The sequence below is a fragment of the Diabrotica virgifera genome, chromosome 5 (genome assembly GCF_917563875.1).
Source record: "Diabrotica virgifera virgifera chromosome 5, PGI_DIABVI_V3a".
Classification (NCBI taxonomy): domain Eukaryota; kingdom Metazoa; phylum Arthropoda; class Insecta; order Coleoptera; family Chrysomelidae; genus Diabrotica; species Diabrotica virgifera.
Genome location: NC_065447.1, coordinates 129027782 through 129051355, shown reverse-complemented (window position 1 = coordinate 129051355; position 23574 = coordinate 129027782). Strand labels below are relative to the sequence as shown.

The 23574-nt window shown below is 34.3% G+C and overlaps 1 protein-coding gene across 2 annotated transcripts in view; it reads left to right on the top strand.

The window, feature by feature from the left end:
- The window catches only part of LOC126884388 (splicing factor 3A subunit 1), a 1074980-nt gene that overhangs the window by 422380 nt on the left and 629026 nt on the right, over positions 1 to 23574 (top strand). Inside the window, exon 1 of one of the 2 annotated variants that reach the window (XM_050650306.1) lies at positions 14440 to 14481. The exons of the other annotated variant lie outside the window; for it this stretch is intronic. The gene's annotated coding sequence lies outside the window, so the exon portion shown is untranslated. Of the gene's footprint in view, positions 1 to 14439; positions 14482 to 23574 lie in introns of those variants that run through there. 2 annotated transcript variants of the gene reach the window in all.

The following is a 23574-nucleotide window of genomic DNA, read 5'->3' as shown; positions in this document are numbered from 1 at the left end:
TATGCACCAAAAATTTTTCAAAATTTATCTTTTAAAATTTTTTCCAAAAAATGGCGTTTTTTTTTTAATACCTCCGTCAGTTTTTACGATATCAGCTTCGCCTAAAAACCATTTGAAAGCTAATTTCAAGGTATAATAAACCAAGTCAAATTTATCCTTTTAACCCTCTTACTTTTTTAAAAATAAAAGGTTAAATAGTCCCGATTACAAGGTTGACGCAGCAAAATTTAAGTTTTAAACGTTTCTATCTCGGTTATTTTTTACCCTAAGGAAATAGTAAAAACGATAGAGTATTAATAGTGAAAAAACCAAAATTTGGTTAAATATCATTTTTAACGTATATTTAGTATTTTTGGAGTTATTATCAAAAGAAAATTAAAATTACAATAATTTAAAAAAATTCTGATTTTCTTAAATTATATCTTTTTTTCAAAAATATGCATTCGAAACCAGTCAAAATTATTGAAATCATTAATTATGCTGATATAAAGAAATTACAGTAAGGATTACTACAAATTTTAATTTTTGTGGAAATGGCGTATGTTTTATTTTTCACTTTTTCCTAAAAAATTCGAAAGGGCTCTCTTATTTTCATCATAACTTGCTTAATTTTGATGCTATTAACTTCTCCTGGAGCTCATTTGATAGGTATTCTAAAGTACTTTGATAAGTGTATTACACGTACATTTTATAAAATGGATCGTTTTCCCGTTATTTAAGCTTGCATACTTAGATTTGAGTACTCGTCTAAACAAACATACATTCAATTACCCCTAACTCACTTTCAATTAACATTAGTTTAGTATTTTAAGCTAGGAGTTTATTTCGTTTTTCATTAGCTTCGATTTTGGTAATTAGAACTTTTTTGTAAAAACTTATAGTTTTTGAGTTATTTATGAAAAATCGGTTAAAAACATGGATTTTTCTCACGACAAAAAAAAAATTTTGATGTTTAATAACTCAAAAAGTTTTTATTTATTTTAATAACTTTATATAACAAATTTTGCTTAGAATTTGACCCTCTATAGATTTATGATATTATTTTTAATAATATAATTTTTACCCCCGAGAAGGGGTGGAATCGACCCCCAGGATAAAAGCGCAAGTTGGCGTTATGTCACCTTTGTTCCTTGAGGTATTCTCTAACTACTCACCAATTTTCATGAAAATCAATGGAGGTTCAACGAAATCGGAGGCGAAAACCTTCAGTGACTGCACTAACCTCCTCGTTAAAAAATCAAGCAGACATAATGCACAGATCAAATTCTCTAACACAAATGTCCAAAATAAATATTCTCTTTTAACAACATTTTGTTTACTGTTTTTTTTTTCGACATAAGCACGCTTCAACTTGAAATGTAATGGGTTTGAGGACACCTACAGGAGACGATAGACGAGTATTTTTAACATTCTATCTATAAGCGAGGTTCCTACAGCCTCTGCTTCTTCTCGCATTTCGACCGCCATTGTTTTCTGTCCATCCATTCGTCTTCTTTGATGGCTCTATCTTTCATGATGTGCCGTACATTTTCTTCCCAGGCAACTGAAGGTCTTCCCCTTCTTCTTCTTTGGTGTGGTATGTAATTTAAAGCTTTCTTTGGCCATCTATCTTCATTCATTCGTTTCACGTGACCATACCACACTAGTTGTCTAGTTTCAATTTTATCTACACTGGAATATACAGTATGTGTCCTCCTTCTAATATCTTCATTCCTGATGTGATCTTTTTTAGATATACCACACGCTCTCCTTAGATAATCCATTTCTACTACTTCTATTCTTTTCCTATCTTTTTTTGTCATCTGCCAAACTTCTGCCCCATAAGTCATAATAGGCTCTACCAAGGTACGATAGATTGTCAATTTCGTTTCTTGCCTTATATCTTTAGACCACAGTAGAGAGCTCAGAATGTTTACCGCTTTTTTGCCCTGCTGCGTTCTCTTTTCGATGTCTCTTTTGGTAGTGCCTTCTTTAGATATTATAGATCCGAGATATTTATATTCATTACATCTTTTCGTGGTTCTAATTTCTAACTCTGGATCTTCTTCATCATCCGCTATTTTAAGATACTCTGTCTTTGACATATTCATATTGAGGCCCCATTTTTCATATTCTTTCTTTAGTTTTCTAAACATGTAGTCCATGTCTTCCTCATCATTCGCTACGACTACCTGATCATCTGCAAAAAACAAAGTTGTTAGACATTTACCACTGCCTATGTCTATTCCCATTCCGGATACTTGTTTCCTCCACTGCTCTAGCGATGATTGAATATATATTTTAAATAAAGTCGGAGACAGACAACATCCTTGTTTAAGTCCCTTTGATATAGGGAATGAGTCAGATATAAAGTTTCCTTCTTTAACGACACTTCTTGCATTTTTGTATATATTTGCGATAGCATCCACATACTCTCTACTGAGACCTACCTTCGTCAATGTTTGAAACAGTTTTTTCAAAGGTACCGTATCGTATGCCTTCTCCAAATCTACAAACAATAGGTGGGTAGATAGATTCCTTGCCTTCCGTTTTTCTATTACCTGCTGCAGAACGAATATATTATCAGTGCACGATCTTCCTGCACGAAATCCACTTTGTTCTTCCATGTCTTCGTATTCTGATTCTATTCTTTTCTTTATTATTCGACCGTACAACCTCCCTACTGAGCTGGTAACAGTTATTCCTCTATAATTAGAGCATATGCGTTTATCCCCTTTCTTGAATACTGAGCTGATGTATCCAACATTCTAATCATCCGGGATATTTTGTCCTTTTAAGCATTTATTAAATAATTGAACCAACATCTCATGTAATATGTTTGGTCCGTACTTTACCAACTCAATTGGGATGTCTCCAGGTCCTGCTGCTTTACCGTTTTTAGATCTTTTGAGGGCTTCGCTTAACTCTCCGGTTGTTATCTCAACTATTTGTGTATGTTCGACTAAATCTTCCATTTCGATCTCTTGGAATTTACATCTATCTTCTGTCAGTAAAATCTCATAATGGTGTTTCCACTGTTTAAGATCTATTAACTTTATGTTAGATTTTTCCTTTCCTTTCCTCTGGAGAGACTTTATTACCTTCCACGCTTGCCCAACTCTTGTTCCACCCATATACCTATCCACTTCTGAGCATTTTCGGTCCCACATCTCATTTTTTACTTTTCACTACTTCTCTTTTTACATCTCGATTTAATGCTGCATATCTCTTGTGATCTTCCTCCTTTCTTGTTGACATCCATTTCTGATAAGCAGTTTTCTTCTTGTTTACTAACGTTTGCATATTCTCCGACCACCATTCTGTATTTTTTATTTCATGTTTGTATTTATACCCCAAAGCTTCACTTGCAGCCTCATGAATGTATTTTTTAATTTGCTGGTATAATTCTTCCGCTGTTATATTTTCTCGTCCCACATTTTGTAATTTTGTGGCCAGTCGTAATTTATATAGAAATTTCGTTGAGTCTTCTTTCAAGCTTTCTAGGTTATATTTATGAGATCTTAACTTCTTGTCCCTTTTCTATATTCTGTACCTGAGTATTATTGTTTTTACGATAGTTAACTATCACGTTGGCCATAAGTAAACGATGATCGGATCCACATTCTGATCCACGGTATACCCTTACGTCAGTGGTTTTCAGCTGGGAAGTTTGACGTTGAATTACATAGTCGATTATCGAGCGCAGATTCCTAGTAGGTTGTATCCATGTAAATTTGTGGATGTCTCTATGTTGAAAAAATCCATTCATAATCTTGAGAGACATTGTTTCACAAAAATCTCTAAGACGCATTCCGTTGTCATTGGTTATTTGTTCCCCATATCTTCCTACGACTCTATTATTTTCTTCTCTACCTACTCTGCCGTTTAAATCTCCTAGTACATAGATTTCACAGTTATCTTTAACTTGAGAGATTATTTCATTCATCTTGTCGTAGAAATCGTCTTTACTTTCTGGATCTGCATCTTCATTTGGGGCATACACTCCGACAATTACGATATTGTGCCCATTATTTGTCATTTCCAGCATCAGCAGTTGTTCATTTACTTCAGTCCACGATTTAATATTATTTTTAAGATTTTTTCGAATAGCAGTAGAGACTCCTCTCTTAGCTCTGTTATCTTTGCTCACTCCACTGAAGTGGATGTATATACTCTTGTCCTGGAATAAGAGAGATAAAGATTTTCATAAGTATTACAATAGGTAGAAAATATCCAATATCGAACTGGGTCAAGATTGTGTAATATCGACTAACATTTACCTTGATTGTTTATTTAAATATTTAGTGTACGAATCTTTGAGCCACGGGTGCTGAATAAGCAACCCGTGTATTTGTAAAAATAACATAGTTCGATTGTCAAAAATAATACAATGAAAAGATTAGAATAAACTTGGTGTTCGTCGAGGTAAGATGTTTCATTCTCCCTTAACTACTTAACATTGAAAAGAACTTGAAGATTAGAACCCTTAGCCACCACATTACATATATTACATGGCGGTCCAGAAGGTCTTTGTTAAGTAGTTATTGTACTTAGTTAAGTGTAAATTTTAAGAAGAAGTTAATTAAGAAATAAGAAGATGGAAAATAAAAGAAAAATTAAAATAAGGGAAACTTAAGTTAGAAAAAGTTAAGTAAATCTAAACTAAAACAATGGGAGCGACGAGAAACTGGAAGAAAAAAAGAAAATTGGGGTAAAGTATCTATCCCCCATAGATATTATTAGCTGATAGATGGAATTTGCGATGCCCACCAGACTAGACATTGGAGACACGTCGACATGGACGAAAATTGGGAATTCTGGAACCATGGAACCAGCCGACGCGGCGTCAGGAGGACGCACATCCACGAAATGGACAGTGGTGGACAAGGACAAAAGTACGTGATGTGTGAGTAATTTGACTATATTGTATTTATTGCTTTAATATTTCTCATATATTGCATATAGCCTAACATAAGAATAATTTTTATTTTGGAATGCAATAATTATTATTAAATTAGGTCATCAATTAAATTTTCGAGTTTTTACTAAGTACATATATAAATATATTCAATAATTTAGATTTAGATGGTTTTTGATCAACTACATTGATACTTGATATTAAGTTTTATTGTTAACGAAAATAAAATGTTATTTATTTTGCAATTCTTAATAGAAAGAATGCAACTATTTGATGATACTATGATACGTAAAAATAATGATTTAATTTTCAATTTTTTTTTTCTATCAAGCAAAATATGCCATTTAAAGATTTTTATTTGTGCGAAGGTATATTTATATTTACATATTTTCAAATGTTGACGTTATTTGACCGTGAAAACACGGATAAAGAAATACTATGATAAGGAATTTTGCTGACAGAAGATATATACACGATTTAAAATTACGAATTGTATTATTATACACTAGAAAAAGGTGTAGAAACAGTTTTATAATAAAACAAGATACCTATTGAGAGTATAATCAAAAGAATTATTATTTGGATTATTTATAAGAAAAGGAAAGAAAATATTTTTAAGAAGTTGGAACAAAATGGAAAATCCAACATAATGGACAAGAATAATTTCGACGGAATATTGAGTTCCCGAATAAACTCAAGGATTAAGAAGCAAGATTTAGAGATTTTTATTTACCGATGATATGACAAAGAAATAAAACCTAGAAAGGAAAAAATATAGCAAAGAAACTATGAAAAATTATGTAAGACTGAAATGATCGACAATTGATATGATTTTAAATGAATCGATTTTATAATTACAAAGAATATTATCCCATACAGTGACTAACGAAGATTCAAACAGCATTCATAGATGCAATCGGAATAAACTATGAATATTTTGACAAAACGAAAATTTAAGGACAAGTTAGTAAGATGTTAAAAAAAAAATGAAATACTGAATGACATAAAAGTTATTGATAAAATAATGAAGTACCTATCTAAGGAGACATTATTTTGAGACATATGCATATTATATATAAATATACTTTAAATTTTTATATTAGAAATATATTTAAATATTTGAATGAATAATATAATTTATGTAAGGCTTTATAACAGGTATAACTAGAGAAATAGAGATAAGACTATTGTGTTGTGACGTAAAAGTGACTATACGCGTGAAGAAACTGAACTTCTATTTAACTAGTAACAAAAATTTAAATTAACTATTTAGGTATTGTAGGTTTTTCTCATTAGTAGTTTTTATGTAAATATTTTAATGGACGTCCAGACTTGATATTAATTAGGTACTCAGCAATTGCAAGCTGAAATTTTCTTTATGTTTATAGGAGATTTTCATGATATTTTAGGAGATTTTCATTATTAGGAAATTTTCATGATATTTTTTTTAACAGAATATAGTCTATTTTTATTACCACTTTCTTTCGAATTTTTTTTCATTAATGAATACTGAAGTTTTTAGATACCGATAACAATCCTTTTTGTTTTGATTTAGTTTTAAAAATTTTTAGATTTCGATTTTTTAATATCGGTCGAATTTTAGTACAAATATGATGTTTAATGTTTTATGATAAATTATTGAGATAACTGATTTTTTTAATATATTAGAAGCAAAGCTAATTAAAGACAATTTAGACAATATAAACTAACTCTTGTCAAGAAAAAGGTACAAAATGAAGATCAGAAGATTTTAGCATACCCAGTTTTTGTTTTGAAGTAATCCTATTCTCAACTAAGGGGAGCACTAGGTTCAGACAGGAATTTAGGGATGCGAGAAGTAGAAAAAGATTTTTTAAGCGCACAACTATCCATTTTGTCTTTTTGGAACTAACCTTCTCACGACTAAGGACGTGCAAAAGGACCGGAAGCAAAGTCAAGGGTATAAGGTTGCGGAAAAATACCCACCAAGTAGGTAAGGGTTAGAAAATGAAGAATTTATGAAGTAAATGATATATATAAATGAAGAATTATAAAATAATACGAATATATGAAGAAGAAGATTTATGTTTAATAGTACACTATGAAGAAAGTACTAAGTATAAAGAAAATAAAGAAAAATATTATTAGTGTGAAGTAGGTACCTGACAAGAAGAAAAAGAAAAAGTAGAAGAAGAAGAAGAAGAAAAAAGAGAGAATTTTTAAAAGCAGAATATGTAAAAATTTGAGAACATCAAAAGAATTGTCTTATAAAAGTCTAGTAACAGAATAAGAATTAAGAGAGTAAATTAAATTTTAAGAGTTTAAGCTGTAATTTCTTTTTAAATCTTTGAGTTAAAGTAAAGTATAAAATATAATTTGTGAGTGTAGAATTTCGCGAGTAATAAGAAAAGGAATTATGTAAGAATAGACAATATTTTACATTATCGAAGTTTGTGTTTGTAAATTATGTATATGTATTTATGTTTAGGTTTAATTTTTCAAGGTAATGTTTGTGTTTTATTGGCGTATAGGAGTGAAAGTGTAAAATAAGCAAACTTGTACATAGTTTCACTTTCATTTGGATAGGTCAGTATAATAATATGACACAATTTTGACGAAGTATAAAAAATATATTTGTTAGTAAACACACCGTAAAATTTATCCTTATACCAATTAAGATTTTTTTTCATTTCGTAAATCAGATAAAAAAAAAAAAATCTTAAAGAGAGGAAGGATAGTGTCCTGGAATAAGAGAGATAAAGATTTTCATAAGTATTACAATAGGTAGAAAATATCCAATATCGAACTGGGTCAAGATTGTGTAATATCGACTAACATTTACCTTGATTGTTTATTTAAATATTTAGTGTACGAATCTTTGAGCCACGGGTGCTGAATAAGCAACCCGTGTATTTGTAAAAATAACATAGTTCGATTGTCAAAAATAATACAATGAAAAGATTAGAATAAACTTGGTGTTCGTCGAGGTAAGATGTTTCATTCTCCCTTAACTACTTAACATTGAAAAGAACCTGAAGATTAGAACCACATTAGCTCCCAGGGTTCCACGTATATTACCTGGCGATCCCTGCGATCCAAATATATTACACTCTCCTATCTCTTCATTTCCTTTTCCCTTTTTCTTGGTTTCGGTAAGAACACATACATCTATTTTTCTTTCCGCTAATTCTTTGAATACTTCTGCTTGTTTGGTTTTAAGTCCTTGCACATTCCATGTAGCCAATATCATTTTCCTTTTCCGTTGCATTAGTCGTCTTTGTTTTGATCAGTCCGCATTCCGAGGCGTTTTGTCGAAATTTGTAGCATTTATTTCTTTTGACAAGGGACGAGTTGCTAGCCCATCGCCTCAACCCTCCTCCTTTATCCGGGCTTGGGACCGGCACCGGCATTTACTGAGCTACTCAATCCACCCAGCACTTACCGGAGGCGGAGTTATTTACATTCTGCTAAAAATTAAAAATTGTTTTCAAACTGTTTTTCTGTTTCAGAAATTATGCGATACTCTTTGTAATTAGTGTATATTTTATATTTATCGTTTCTTTTAGAGATATTGTTAAGCTTACAGCTCAGTTCGTAGCTAGAAATGGTAGAGCTTTTCTGACACAATTGATGAATAGAGAACAGAGAAATCTGCAGTTTGATTTTTTGAGACCTCAACACTCTTTATTTCAATACTTCACCAAATTACTGGAGCAATATACAAAGGTAATCAATGTAATACTTTACGGGCCGGTTGTTCGAACGCTAATCAAAAATGATAATTATCAAATATGTATTTAATTACTGTCACAACTGTCAATGTCAATTTTGATTGGGTTGCTGAAAACTAATTATTGATTACAATTATGAAATCAGTTAATCAATTATGTTAATAATTGTTATGTTAATTGATTAACTAATCTCATAATTATAATCAATTATGTTTTCAGCAACCCAACCAAAGTTGACATTGACAGTTGGTGACAGTAATTATATATTTGATAGTGATCATTGTTGATTAGCGTTCGAACAACAGGCCCTTAATCAAGTTTTTCAGCAACAGTAAATTTAATTTATTATATATGTTACAGTTCAAGTTGATTATCCAGTTGTAGTTGACTATTCCTAGTTCGAGTCAACTCAAACGGCTGGTTTCAGTAAATGTTGATTATAAATATAAAATGAAGATTTTTATTCAACATTTACTAGTAAAAGTAGACTCCAACTAGTTAAAGTATACTCTTCCCAATGCCATTTATTAAAAGTTGATTCACACAAACAACCGATTCTATGTAGAAATTAAATGTTACTGGATATTAATTCATATACACTTGAAACATTGGAACTAATGACGGAATTAAATAACATAAAATTTCCTCTTCCAGTAAATATTTCAGCACTCCTTCCTTCATTTGATAAAACAGTCTATGACATATTGGTTAATTTTGTGATTAAGACGAAAGTATACATTTGATCTTTCTTACGTTATAGTCTGTGGCAAATAGACATTGTCTACACACACACACACACACACACACACACACACACACACACACACACACACACACACACACACACACACACACACACACACACACACACACACACACACACACACACACACACACACACACACACACACACACACACACACACACACACACACACACACACACACACACACACACACACACACACACACACACACACACACACACACACACACACACACACACACACACACACACACACACACACACACACACACACACACACACACACACACACACACACACACACACACACACACACACACACACACACACACACACACACACACACACACACACACACACACACACACACACACACACACACACACACACACACACACACACACACACACACACACACACACACACACACACACACACACACACACACACACACACACACACACACACACACACACACACACACACACACACACACACACACACACACACACACACACACACACACACACACACACACACACACACACACACACACACACACACACACACACACACACACACACACACACACACACACACACACACACACACACACACACACACACACACACACACACACACACACACACACACACACACACACACACACACACACACACACACACACACACACACACACACACACACACACACACACACACACACACACACACACACACACACACACACACACACACACACACACACACACACACACACACACACACACACACACACACACACACACACACACACACACACACACACACACACACACACACACACACACACACACACACACACACACACACACACACACACACACACACACACACACACACACACACACACACACACACACACACACACACACACACACACACACACACACACACACACACACACACACACACACACACACACACACACACACACACACACACACACACACACACACACACACACACACACACACACACACACACACACACACACACACACACACACACACACACACACACACACACACACACACACACACACACACACACACACACACACACACACACACACCCGCACCCGCACCCGCACCCGCACCCGCACCCGCACCCGCACCCGCACCCGCACCCGCACCCGCACCCGCACCCGCACCCGCACCCGCACCCGCACCCGCACCCGCACCCGCACCCGCACCCGCACCCGCACCCGCACCCGCACCCGCACCCGCACCCGCACCCGCACCCGCACCCGCACCCGCACCCGCACCCGCACCCGCACCCGCACCCGCACCCGCACCCGCACCCGCACCCGCACCCGCACCCGCACCCGCACCCGCACCCGCACCCGCACCCGCACCCGCACCCGCACCCGCACCCGCACCCGCACCCGCACCCGCACCCGCACCCGCACCCGCACCCGCACCCGCACCCGCACCCGCACCCGCACCCGCACCCGCACCCGCACCCGCACCCGCACCCGCACCCGCACCCGCACCCGCCCCCGCACCCGCACCCGCACACGCACCACGCACACCCACCCGCACACGCACCACGCACACCCACCCGCACACGCACCACGCACACACACACACACACACCACGCACACACACACACACACACACCCACACACCACGCACACACACACACACACACACACACCACGCACACACACACACCACGCACCCACACACGCACGCATTAGTTCAGAAAATGAAGCATTTTGGCTGGCAATTTTTTCGTTATCTTGGATTTTCTTGAAATCTTCACAGAAGGTAGGGAATAGCCCAAGGATCATTTTCTATATCATACCGCTGTACGATGAAACCTTAGAGGTGGTTGCCCTCCCCACCCACATCTCGGGGGCGGGAATTTTTCATTACATTTTAACCAGGGAAATCGATGGAAAATGCACTTCTAAAAAATTGTTGCTTACGTTTTCTTCGTAAAACTAATATTTTTCGAGATATTCGCGGTTGAAAGGGTTTTCCAAGAATAACTCAAAAATATACAGTGAATAAAAACTATTGCTTTAAAAATTGTATCTTTTAGAAACAGAAACAAAATCTTTTTTTTATAATTTTTCTACAACCAATACAAACTGAGATACGGCATGTTAAAGGTTAGCTTTTTTTCGTCAAATGCATAATTTTAAATATTCCAAGCCAAATAACGGAAAAACTCATTTTTCGAGGAAAACTTACAGAATATTTTTTTAAGCATAAAATTAGACCTTTCAAAAAAAAGTTTCTGGCATAAAAATTGAGCGACTTATGATCAAAATAAGGTCGGTACCTACTTTTTTCTACGAAAAAATCAGTGAAAACTACCCTCCTAATTCAAATTGTTCTTCGGCCTTCTGTAATTCTTTTTATATATGTATTATCAATACACCCAAGAAGTTTGACCTATTTAAAATTTAGAAAAATTGGAGTAAAAGAGATGAAATTGGAGTTTGCAGAGATAAAGTTTTTTTGAAATTGCGTCAAATATCTCTTATTCAAAATATCTCCGAAAATATTAGAGATACAAAAAAAAATTATAAAGTATGTATTAAATTGTATCTTTTTTAATAACTAAAATTAACCTTTGCAGATACTTTCTTTACAGTGAACATTTAGCGAGGTATAGCTGCTTAAAACCTCTTACAAGCAAACAGCTCCTTATTCGAGCCCTTTAAACTCACCCTACTTAAAAACTAAGGGATCTTACGGAATTTAATTTTCAAAGTCTTTATATATAATTTAGCTCTTATAGCTATGATATAGCCCACCAGTTATAGAAAAAGACGAAGATGACATCGATCTCGATGAAAATGATTAAAAAACTATTTGTATTTGTAAATTCATATTTTTTGTAAATAAATGTTTTAGTACGTAATTCTACTTTTTTTCTGTATAGATCTATTAATTACTTATAAAAATTGCAATGTTATTAAGGGTGATTTTTAAGGGTTGAAGGATTATGATATTATATCCTAAAGCATAATACAGTCATTATTTAACCAATCAAAACCAAATTTTACCCATATTAAGGTTTACAATGTTTTATATAATTTTTGACAATAAGGGGTAGTTTACACCCCTAAAAATAATCAACGCCCTTGGGCATGATATAGAATATGAAGTACAGGGTGAGATGATCCTAATCCCAAATTTTTATGCAAATCTATGCAAGCCGAAATCATTCTTTTAGGATAAATAATTTTTTGTATATAGCTCCAACAAGGGTGGTTTTAAGAGTTAAAATATTATAATATTATATCCTACAGCATAAAACAATGATGATTTAACTAATAAAAACTAAATGTTGACCATATTAAAGTTTAAAATGTTATTTTATCATTTTTTACATTACTTAGGGGTAGTTATCACCCTTAAAAAACCAAAAGCGTACAACGGCTCAATATAGAAAATGTACTAGAGGGTAAAATGAGCCTAATCCCAAATTTTTTGTACAAATCGGTGCTGGACGAAAAAATTGCGAGGTTTTCCATTTTTTCAGCTTCATTTCCTGGCCTATATGTTCAAATCATAATAAGTAGTTGAAACGGTCAAAACAAAGAGACGCACAGTCAACAAAAAAGCACGTGAGATTATATTCTTGTTCTCATGATCATTTTTCAGTGCGTCATTAATTATGACGTCATATACTGTATTGGCTGTGTCGAGACTTATTTCATGTAATTATTGACGAATCTGACAGATGCCACAATCGTACTTAGCCATAGGTGAAAAGCTTGTGGAATTATTAATTTAGTAGATTTGATTTTTACACAATATGTTAACATGTAGGTATTTTTTATAAAGGGGAATAGAATTAAAAAGTAAACAATATTGTTAATTAAATTTATAAATATGGAAACATTAAAAAATGACACAAAACTATCCATAAACTGTGTTTTTATCTTCTTCTCTAGGTGCTGTCTCCGCTTCAAAAGTTAGCAATCATCAGAGAGATCTTTATTTCTGAAACAGCGGCTCTAAATAATTCATTGTTATTACATCCAAACCAGTTCCTAAGGTTCTTCAGCCATGAGTTACGTCTCCTTACTATGGATCTGTTTCTTGCATAATGACCTGGAGTATTAGATATACATCTCTCATCACATGTCCCATATATCTCAGTTTTCTTCTTATTTGTTAGTTCTCGTTCCTTATGCGTAAGTCTCATTACCTCCACGTTGGCTATTCTATCTACTCATGAGATATTTAGCACTCTTCGGTACATCTCGAATGTCTCTAGTCTCCTCACGTCAATGTATAACCTTTAACGACTAAATTCTAAACCAAAACACAAAATAATGCACAAAGATGTTGTGAAACACAAGTGAAGTCGAATTCGAAATTTCAAAATGACAGGTACACAAAATACTGACCTGAATAATAACCGTCACTTGACTCTTTGACACTTCTAAAAAATGGCCAAAATGGACGAAGTTTTCGTCAAATGTTCGTAATACGTGTATTTGATTGGCTAGAAAAAACGCGCATTCTAAATATCAACGAATCAAACGTAGGTTAGGAATAGACATCTTATGTATATAACCATTGTAATGCTGCATTATTTTTGTGTTTAATCACGGAGCTACCGCTTTTTCCGTCTCATCTAACTTAATGCATTAGAGAGAAATCGAAAAACTGTGACGCACTGAAAAATGATCATGAGAACAAGAATACTCGTATAATCAACATTTACTGAATCGATCCAGGAATAGTCAACTCAAACTAGTAAAAGTTGAATTAAATTTTTCAAATCAACTTTTACTGCTCGTTTTAGTTGGAGTTGACTCGAACTAGGAATAGTCAACTCTAACTGAGAATCAACTTGAACTGTAACATATATAATAAATTTAATTTGATCATAAACTTTGTAGGTTCTTATTCCCCCAAAAAGTATGCATGAAAGCCTGCGAAACGAGGCTAATAGTCCGAAGAATGTGTTAGAGCAAGTCAAATATCGTGCAGAATGGTTGAAGTATCAAGAGCAACAAAAAGCTAAGGAAGAGGAGCTTTTAGAATAAGGAAGAGGAGCTTTTAGAACGAGAAAGGGGTAAATTTAAAGTTACCTATATATTCCATAAGTAGCGAATAGATACACCTTACGATCTCGGTACTTACTTTTTTACTTTTTCGTGTCTGGATCCGACTATAGTTTTTCTGCCCAGTATCGGTCTACGTCTACACCCTTTGTATTTGCGAGCCATAAATCATCGAGGGTTCACTGTGATGGGAAAAGTTTGCATACTCTCAGGTGCTCCACGTTCTGTATTTCCCCACATTCGCAAAGGGCGTCGTTATCTGTCTTGATGCCCCATTTGATAAGGTTCTGTTTTACAGGGGCAACACCTGTACGTATGCGGTTGAGTGTCCGCCAGGTTCTCCAGTCCCAGGTTCATTCCATTAGGTCGTTCTGGATGAAGGGGTGGTTCGACGTTCGCGTGGTTCGACGCTGACATTTCTCATAAACCTTTTAATTTATTTAAGTCGGCTGGTTCCTGGCGGTTCGTCAAACCCGTATAATTGGTGCCGTTCATCGAAAGTTTGCCTGAACTTCTCCACATATTGTGAGGCCCATCTACGGTCGTCTGGTGATGCGAATCCAGCTGCCCGGTATAGCAGGGGCAGAGGAGCAGGCTTCATACAACCAGTAATTATTCTACATGTTTCATTTAACGCCGTGGTGACTTGTTGGGCGTGTCTAGATATATGTACATAAAGTTAGCGAATCACTTCTCGCAAATATTATGGCAAGCACAATGGTAATTTGCCGCTTTTTGCCGCTAATTAGTTGTGGAAAAATTAATTTTGCCACTTTTTTATTTTTCTCAATATTCGATGTTTCGCTAACTTCATATGAAGTTAGCGAATCACAACAGCGAATAATGTTTTAAATTCAAATCTAATTGGTGCTGAAATTGCCGCTTTTTTGCCGCTCAATAGTTGTGAAAAATTAATTTTGCCGCTTTTTTATTTTTTTTTGTAATATTCGATGTTTTGCTAATAGCGAATCACAACAGCAAAAAATGTTTCAAATTCAAATCGAGTTGGTGCTGAATTTGCCGCTTTTTTGCCGCTCATTAGTTGTGGAAAAATTAATTTTGCCGCTTTTTTATTTTTTTTTAATATTCGATGTTTCGCTAACTTCATATGAAGTTAGCGAATCACAACAGCAAAAAATGTTTCAAATTCAAATCGAATTGGTTCTGAATTTGCCACTTTTTTGCCGTTAGTTAGTTGTGGAAAAATTAATTTTGTCGCTTTATTATTTTTTGAAGTTATACTTCTTTAGGCGCGATTTCATTGAGGGTCAAATTTTATTAATCTGCGCGCATGCGCACACATGCAGTATGGAGTTAGTTACTAAATGTTTTAATTTATGTATATATCAGTCCAGAAAAGGTGTGGAAAGAATATATTAGTGTTTTTAAATATATTTTTCTACAAACGTGTTAAAAATGCAATTTATAGCACTCCATAGGAGCGTTAAAAACGCTACTTTAAAGCACCAGTGCTTTAAAAATTTTAAGGCACTGCAGTTAAAAGTGAATTGTCAAATTGTGAAACGTCAAAATATTTATATTTCATTTATTAACATTAAATTAATAATACAACTTGCGCAATTTGAAAAAGGTGGTTTAAAAGGTTTTTTAAAATTTAATTTAAATACGTTTGTAGAAAAAAACTATTAAAATTTGTTAGAATATACAAAAATAAAAGTAGACGTTATTCTGATTTACGTATTGACAATATAGGCAGTTTTGATGTAATGTCAAGAAAAATATAAAAATGGAATGTCAGTCAAGTTCAAGTAAAAGTTTTTGTAGGTATTGTTCTGTAATTGAGAATGAATAAATTATAATTGTTGATATATAAATATATAAGACGTGTTAAAAAGTATATTTTTAAGGCACTTATGTGAATTGCAGAATGAGCGAAGCGAATCTTTCACACGAAACTTTCACATACGTGCCTTAAAATTGTACTTTTAACATTTATATCATAAATAGGTAACTACTATATAATTTTTGTGTATTTGGACTTGTCTACCTCGGGAATAAGATAATAAGTCATAATATTTAAAGTATTTTATAATTCACTTCGTCTGTTTGTCACTATGTCTGAGAAATCTTGTAGCCCGGATAAACAAAAGGGTATAGCTCAGTGGTAGAGCGTTGGACTGGAGATCAAGAGGACCCCTGTTCGAATCCTGGTGTTTTCTAATCTTTTTTTAATTTTTGGTATTGTTTTAATAAAAATTTTTGGAAGGTAGTAAGTAAAAATTAATTTAATCTTTAAATAAAATACAAATAAACTGTCCGAAAGTATATTTATTTCATTCAAATCATATTTAGAAGTATAACTTCTTACGTGCGTACATAGTACACACACATTCTTTTTTTTATTGCGTGTTTCGCTAACTTCATAAAGGGTGGGGAATTAGTGCGAAGAAGTCCAATTACTCGTTTATCGCAAGAGATACGAAAAAAGTTATTTAGGTAAAAGTTTCTACCCAGACATGACCATAATTTAAAAATATTTCCAAATATACAGGGCTATCCGTATTGACAGGGTAACACAAATTTGTTTTTTTAAATGGAACACCCTGTATATTTTTACATTTTTGGATTCTCCTATATGTCTTCTTTCCGAAAATATAGGCTTTTGTAGTAATATACGAACTAGTTTAAAAGATAATTACGTTTTATTTTTAATTTCGTAGCAATATTCACACCCTGTAGAATTGTAGTAATTTGAGACAAAAATTTCTATTTATGTTCAAACGATTGTTTTTAATATAATCTACTATTGTTAAACATTATTAATATAGAGAAACGTTTAGTTTTAGTATACAGGGTTTGTCAAAACTAGGAATGAGTATTTTTTGAGTTTTCTTAAATGGACTTTAGTATAGTATTTTAGTATTGTAGTGAAATGATATTTTATGGAACTTTTTATTTATTAAGCATTCCCTATATGTAAGTGCTTTAATTTGTGAGTTATTCGTGATTCTTTAAGCCACACATTATTTATTGCAACAAAAAATGAGTACGTGAAATTTTATTAGGAGACCGTGAAAATATTCAATAAAAATAATTTTTCCAAAAAAAAAACATAATAATCTAGACTGGTCGTTACTTTATTAATTTTTGAACTAATTAATTTATTAATTTAAAGAGACATCAAAGTACCTACGTACAAGATTGTTGGCGCGTAAAATATAAACCAAAACATATAATATTCGCTAACTTCATAATATGAACTTCGAATCACAACAGCGAATAATGTTTCAAATTCACATCCAGTTGGTGCTGAATTTGCCGCTTTTTTGTCGCTCATTAGTTGTGAAAAAATTAATTTTGCCGCTTTTTTTATTTTTTTTTAATATTCGATGTTTTGCTAACTTCAAGTTAGCGAATCACAACAGAAAAAAATGTTTCAAATTCAAATCGAGTTGGTGCTGAATTTTCCGTTTTTTTGCCGCTCATTAGTTGTGAAAAAATTAATTTTGCCGCTATTTTATTTTGTTTAATATTCGATGTTTCGCTAACTTCATATGAAGTTAGCGAATCACAACAGCAAACTATGTTTCAAATTCAAATCAAGTTGGTGCTGAATTTGCCGCTTATTAGTTGTGGAACAATTAATTTGGTCGATTTTTTACTTTTCTTAATATTCGATGTTTCACAACAGCGAATAATATTTCAAATTTAAGTCGAGTTGGTCCTGAATTTGTCGCTTCTTTGCTGTTAATTAGTTGTGGAAATATTAATTTTGTCGCTTTATTATTTTTTTAATATTATGTGTTTCGCTAACTTCATGGTGAGATAGTTCCTCCTTATCTGAACCATCTCAGATAGTGAGGGGTTGGTTACTCCCTACTATAGTGGTTGATGAAGTAAACACTACTTACAGTATATTCATTTATTCACAAGTCGGAGTAACTACGGTAAAGAGTTGGTGGCTAATAATGTTTACCCGCTGGGATCTCAAATATCTATGATGAATCTTTACGCAATGAATTTAGAACGTCGAATGTGGAATCCCCTGTCTTATTTTTTATATATTATATATCGATAATTGATACACTTGTGTAGTAATATGGGTCAATCATGTGTATGATAAACAAAACGTATTTGTTTACCAAGGACATTTAAATATTAAAAGAATTTGTCTTGCACTTAATAAGATGGTTACTAACAGATGCTGTAAATCCCAATACATCTTCCCCTTCCGTCAAAAACTTTTCTGACTACGGAAAAGGAAGAAAATTTTCAGATAGTACCACCAACTGATTACTGCGTTTTAATGAATACAAATTAAATTTTTATTTCCTATAACTAACAATTAAATACAAAGAAAAAATGTTCGTTATCAACATTGTTCCCGTTCCACTTGTCACTCACTGTGTTCTCGGATTGTAAGCATATAATCTATTGTTATGTATTTCCCTGATTTTATTGCTTTCCATTCTGATCTTACAATTAACGTTATTTACCTCTGTTATTGTGAAGGGGCCTACATAAAGACTATCAAACTTACCATTCTCTTCCCTTTTTACCAGGACTAGGTCTCCTATTTTAAAGTGTTGTGGTGTTGCTTTGAGCTTATTCTTTTCTTTGTGCTTTAGTAAGAAGGTTCTAGCTCTCTCGTGTGCGCTTTGTAGTTTGTAGCGTAACTCATTGTAGTAGGCATCTATATTGTAACATGGTTGAATCTCTTGTGTAAGGTCTTCCGGTAGGTTAACCTTCCTGCCATATAGCAGTTCAAACGGTGTGTAGCCATGATACGCGTTAGGGGTTGTATTGTAGCAGTATGTGAACATTCTGCAACACACGTCCCAATTTTCTCTGTCTTCGTCTATGAATGCTCTTACGTACTCGTTTAATGTTCTGTGCAGTTTTTCGCAACTTCCAATGGACTGTGGATGGTACGCCGTTGAAAAGTTGTGCTCTATTTTTAGTAGCTTTGTTAGTTCCTGCATTACTTCATTCTTATACTCTGTGCCTTGGTCTGTTCTTATTTGCTTCATGAGTCGGTATGTTGGTATGAAATGATCAAAAATTCCTCGGGCTATTGTCTCAGCTTCTTTATTGCACTCGGGTATACTGACCGCGTATTTCGTAAGTTCACATAACATTGTTATACAGTATCTATTACCTTCGTTACTTTTAGTGAATGGACCTATCGTATCTATGTGTACTTTGTCCCATGGTTTGGAAGAAGTGTCCGATATCACGAATTCTTCGACATGTGTTCTTTTCGGTTTGTTAATTTGACATTTATGACATTGTTTAACGTATTTTCTTACGTCTTTTTCCAAATTTTTCCATCTAAATCTTGCTTTTAGCTTCTTTATTAGTCTATTATTTCCTACGTGTCCTCCAAACATCGGGTGATTATGATATTCTTCTATTAATCTGTGTTTTTCTTTGTCATCTTCTATTGTTTCTGGTACTTCACATATGTATATTTCTACATTCTTCAATATTTTGTTTCCTTGTTTAATAAATTCATCTATTGTGCACAATTTAAAAATAATATCGTTTACGTATATTTTTACTTTACGTACTGAATTCTCTACCGCCAGCTTATCCAGCTGTGCCAACATTTGGTTTAAATCGAAATGATTGAATCCTGTGGCTATGCTCTTGCTGCATTTTATTTTGTTTTTGACCCTAATGCTCAGTCTTGGTGAGATTAGTTCTGCTCCAAAAGACAAAATTGGTAGTCTATGCGCCTCTAAATTATTTAGTACCTTCCTTACTGTCTGTTTGGTGGCTTCTGGCTGTAGTGCGGGTTCACTTTCTGCCTTCGTTTGCCTTGATTCTTTCTCCTTTTCTCTTGCTTGAGCTCGTGTTATAGGTAATATATGGGTATTGTCTATGTATAGGTTCTTTAGTTGATGTAATGTGATTGTTGAAAGACTGTCTGCGTAGTTATTTTTCCCTGTTATATACTCTATTTCGAAATCGTATTCCTCTAAATCTAATCTGATCCTTGTAAGTTTGGAGGTTGGTTCCTTCATTGAAAATAAATGCGTTAGTGGTTTATGATCCGTTTTTACTGAAAATGTTGGTGCTCCATATAAATAACATTTGAAATGATTAATTCCCCAGTGAATCGCTAGTAATTCCTTAATGATTGTAGGTTTATTACATTCTCCTTTATTGAAACTTCTTGATGCGTATGCTATTTTTAGATCTATTCCGTTATAATCTTGACTTAAAATTGCTGAACAACTCTCGTTGGATGCGTCTGTTGTTAGGATAAATTGTTTATTGAAATCTGGATATTTTAAGATCGGTGGCTTCATCAGAGACGATTTAAGCTTATTGAATGCTTTTTCACATTCCTCTGACCAAAAAAATTCTACTCCTTTTCTCGATAATCTGTTGAGTGGTCTGCATATTTCAGCAAAATTTTGAATAAAACGTCTATAATAGTTACAAAATGCTACGAATCTTTTTGTTTCTTCTGCTGTCTTAGGTGTCGGGTATTGTTCAATCGTTGCATATTTCGCTTTGTCTGGTGATACTCCTTCCTGAGAAAGATCATGTCCTAAATATGTTACTTCTCTTCTAAAAAATTGACATTTTCCTGGGTTAAGTTTCAAATTGAATTTTCGACATGTCTCGAATGTCTTTTTCAGGTTGTCTAGGTGATGTTTTTCAGATATTCCTATTACTACTATATCGTCCATGTAAAGAAATGCTTTGTCTGGTGTTATTCCTGAAAACGCTATTGACATCATTCTTGAAAAGCTATTTGGGCTTACATTTAATCCAAAAGGTAATCTGGTAAATTGAAATGCTCCATTTTCCATGCCAAACGATGTGTATTTTCTCGATGATTTGTCTAATGGTATCTGGTGAAAACCTGATATTAAGTCTATAACTGAAAACCATTTTGCTCTTCCTAGTTGATCTAATATCGAGTCTATTCTTGGTAAAGGAAATTTATCTGTGACTATTTTCTTATTCAGTTGTCTAAAGTCTATGCATAATCTCCGTGCTTTATTTCCATCTATAGCTTTTTTCGGTACCAGCACTACTGGGCTGTTGTATTCTGATGTGGACGGTTCTATTATTCCTTGGTCTCTTAGTTTTTGTACTTGTCGGTTTAATTCCACTGTTTGTGCATGAGGTGTCCTATAGTTTTTAATATATACCGGAGTTTGGTCTTTAACTCTCAGTTTCTGTTCGTAGAAGTTGTTACATGTTAGCATGTCATGCCTTAGGGCGAATATATCTGAATAATCTTCGCATAAAGATTCCCGTAATTCCTTTGAATAATTTAATGTCTAATGTTTTGATTGCGTTTATCTCTACTTTTACTGTTTCGTAGGTTGTGTTCAAAATTTTGATGTATGGATTATTACTTGGAATAATTGCTCTCGCTATGAATATTCCTGGTTGTATTTCCTGTTGTTCCACTATCCTGTCGTTCTCAAGCTATTTTCTTGTGGCATTTTTACAATTTTACGTATTTATAATGGGAAATAAGCCACAATATTATTAAAAAATGATTTTATTAACGTTTCGACGCCCAAATCGGGTGCCGTTGTCAAAATACAACGGCACCCGATTTGGGCGTCTAAACGTTAATAAAAATCATTTTTTAATAATATTGTGGCTTATTTCCCATTATAAATAGTTAAAATTGTAAAAATGCTACAAGAAAATAGCTTGAGAACGAGCTTATTTCCCATTATAAATAGTTAAAATCCTGTCGTTCTTCGGCGTTTGAAATTTTTTTACGACTCTGTAAATTTCACATCTAGGCGGTATTATTATCGTGTCATTATCTATATTGTCCAAAATTTTCGTACTAATGTAACAATCATTGTCCTCTTTAATGTACATTTTAAGGTTAGCGTAGTCCAGTATGCATTGAAAGTTTGAAATAAAGTCTCTCCCAATGATTCCGTCGGTTGGAATGGGAAAGTTAGGTTCAACTAATTGAAAGATATGCTCAAATCGAGATCCTTTTACTTCTAGTGTTGTTTCAACTTCTCCCATTGTTTGTAATTCTCCTTTAGTTACTCCTTTTATTTTCCCCTTTGTGTTTGGTTTCACATGTTCCTTCATAAAATCTTGTGAACATTTCAGTATTGAAATATCAGCTCCTGTGTCTATGATAAATGTATTTGTGTGTTCTAGGATTTCTGTCTTCATTCGTACAAAATTCGTTAGGTTTAAGTCGAAGTTGTAAATATTATATTCCACTTCTGACTGTGTATGTTTCGTTCATTCAAACCCCCAACTGCGGGTTTTCTGGTTCCTCTTGGCTGTCCTCTAACTCCAGTAGCCTTACGTTTCTGTTACGTCCTCCTCTCTGGTTTCCTCTGTACGTTTGGTTGTTGTCTATATCCTCTGTTCGAATAGTTCCGTTGGTGGTCCGTTGCTTCTCCTTCGTTCCGTTGTCCGAAGTTATTTCTTCTCCCTCTATCGTATTTGTTATGGTATCCTCTTCTGTATTGCTGCTGTCCTTTCCTACTTTCATAATTTGTCCTATAATTTATGACTCTTCCCTGTGCGTTCTCTTCTGTCGTATCGATCGATAAAAATTTAGATACTACTTCCTGCGGTGTTGTGAAATTACCTGCCTCCAGTATTAACTTAGCTCTATCCGTATTAACATTTCGTTTCATTGTTGCTACCACTGTTTCCGTTGTGTATTTTTTCGCTAATTCCAATGGCATTCCTTCCGCTATGTATGCTACCTTCAACTGTTCCGCTAGTTCCTCTACTGCAGATGCGTACACTGCTGCATCTTTGTTTCCTTGCCTTTTCTTTGCTAACTTGGCTATTACCGTCTTCGGATTATCGCCTCTTAGTTCTTTCTTCAGTGCCTCGGCTATACGTGGAATCGTATCTTCCGTGGTTATTAGGTTTCTAGCCTTATTGGTCAATCTTGTCTTTATTAATATTATCGCTGTTTCTTCATGTCCTTCTGCTATTTTTCCAAGTAGTTCTAATGCATCTAAAAATGGTTGTAGTTTACCTGCGCTTCCATCAAACTCGTTGGGCAATACCTTGCTTGCAATATTCAAAAATTCGTTGATTGTCGGAGCCATGTTTAATATTTTTATATCTCGTTTTATGTCGCCTCTTTCCTCTTCTATTTCCTCGTTAATTTTTTC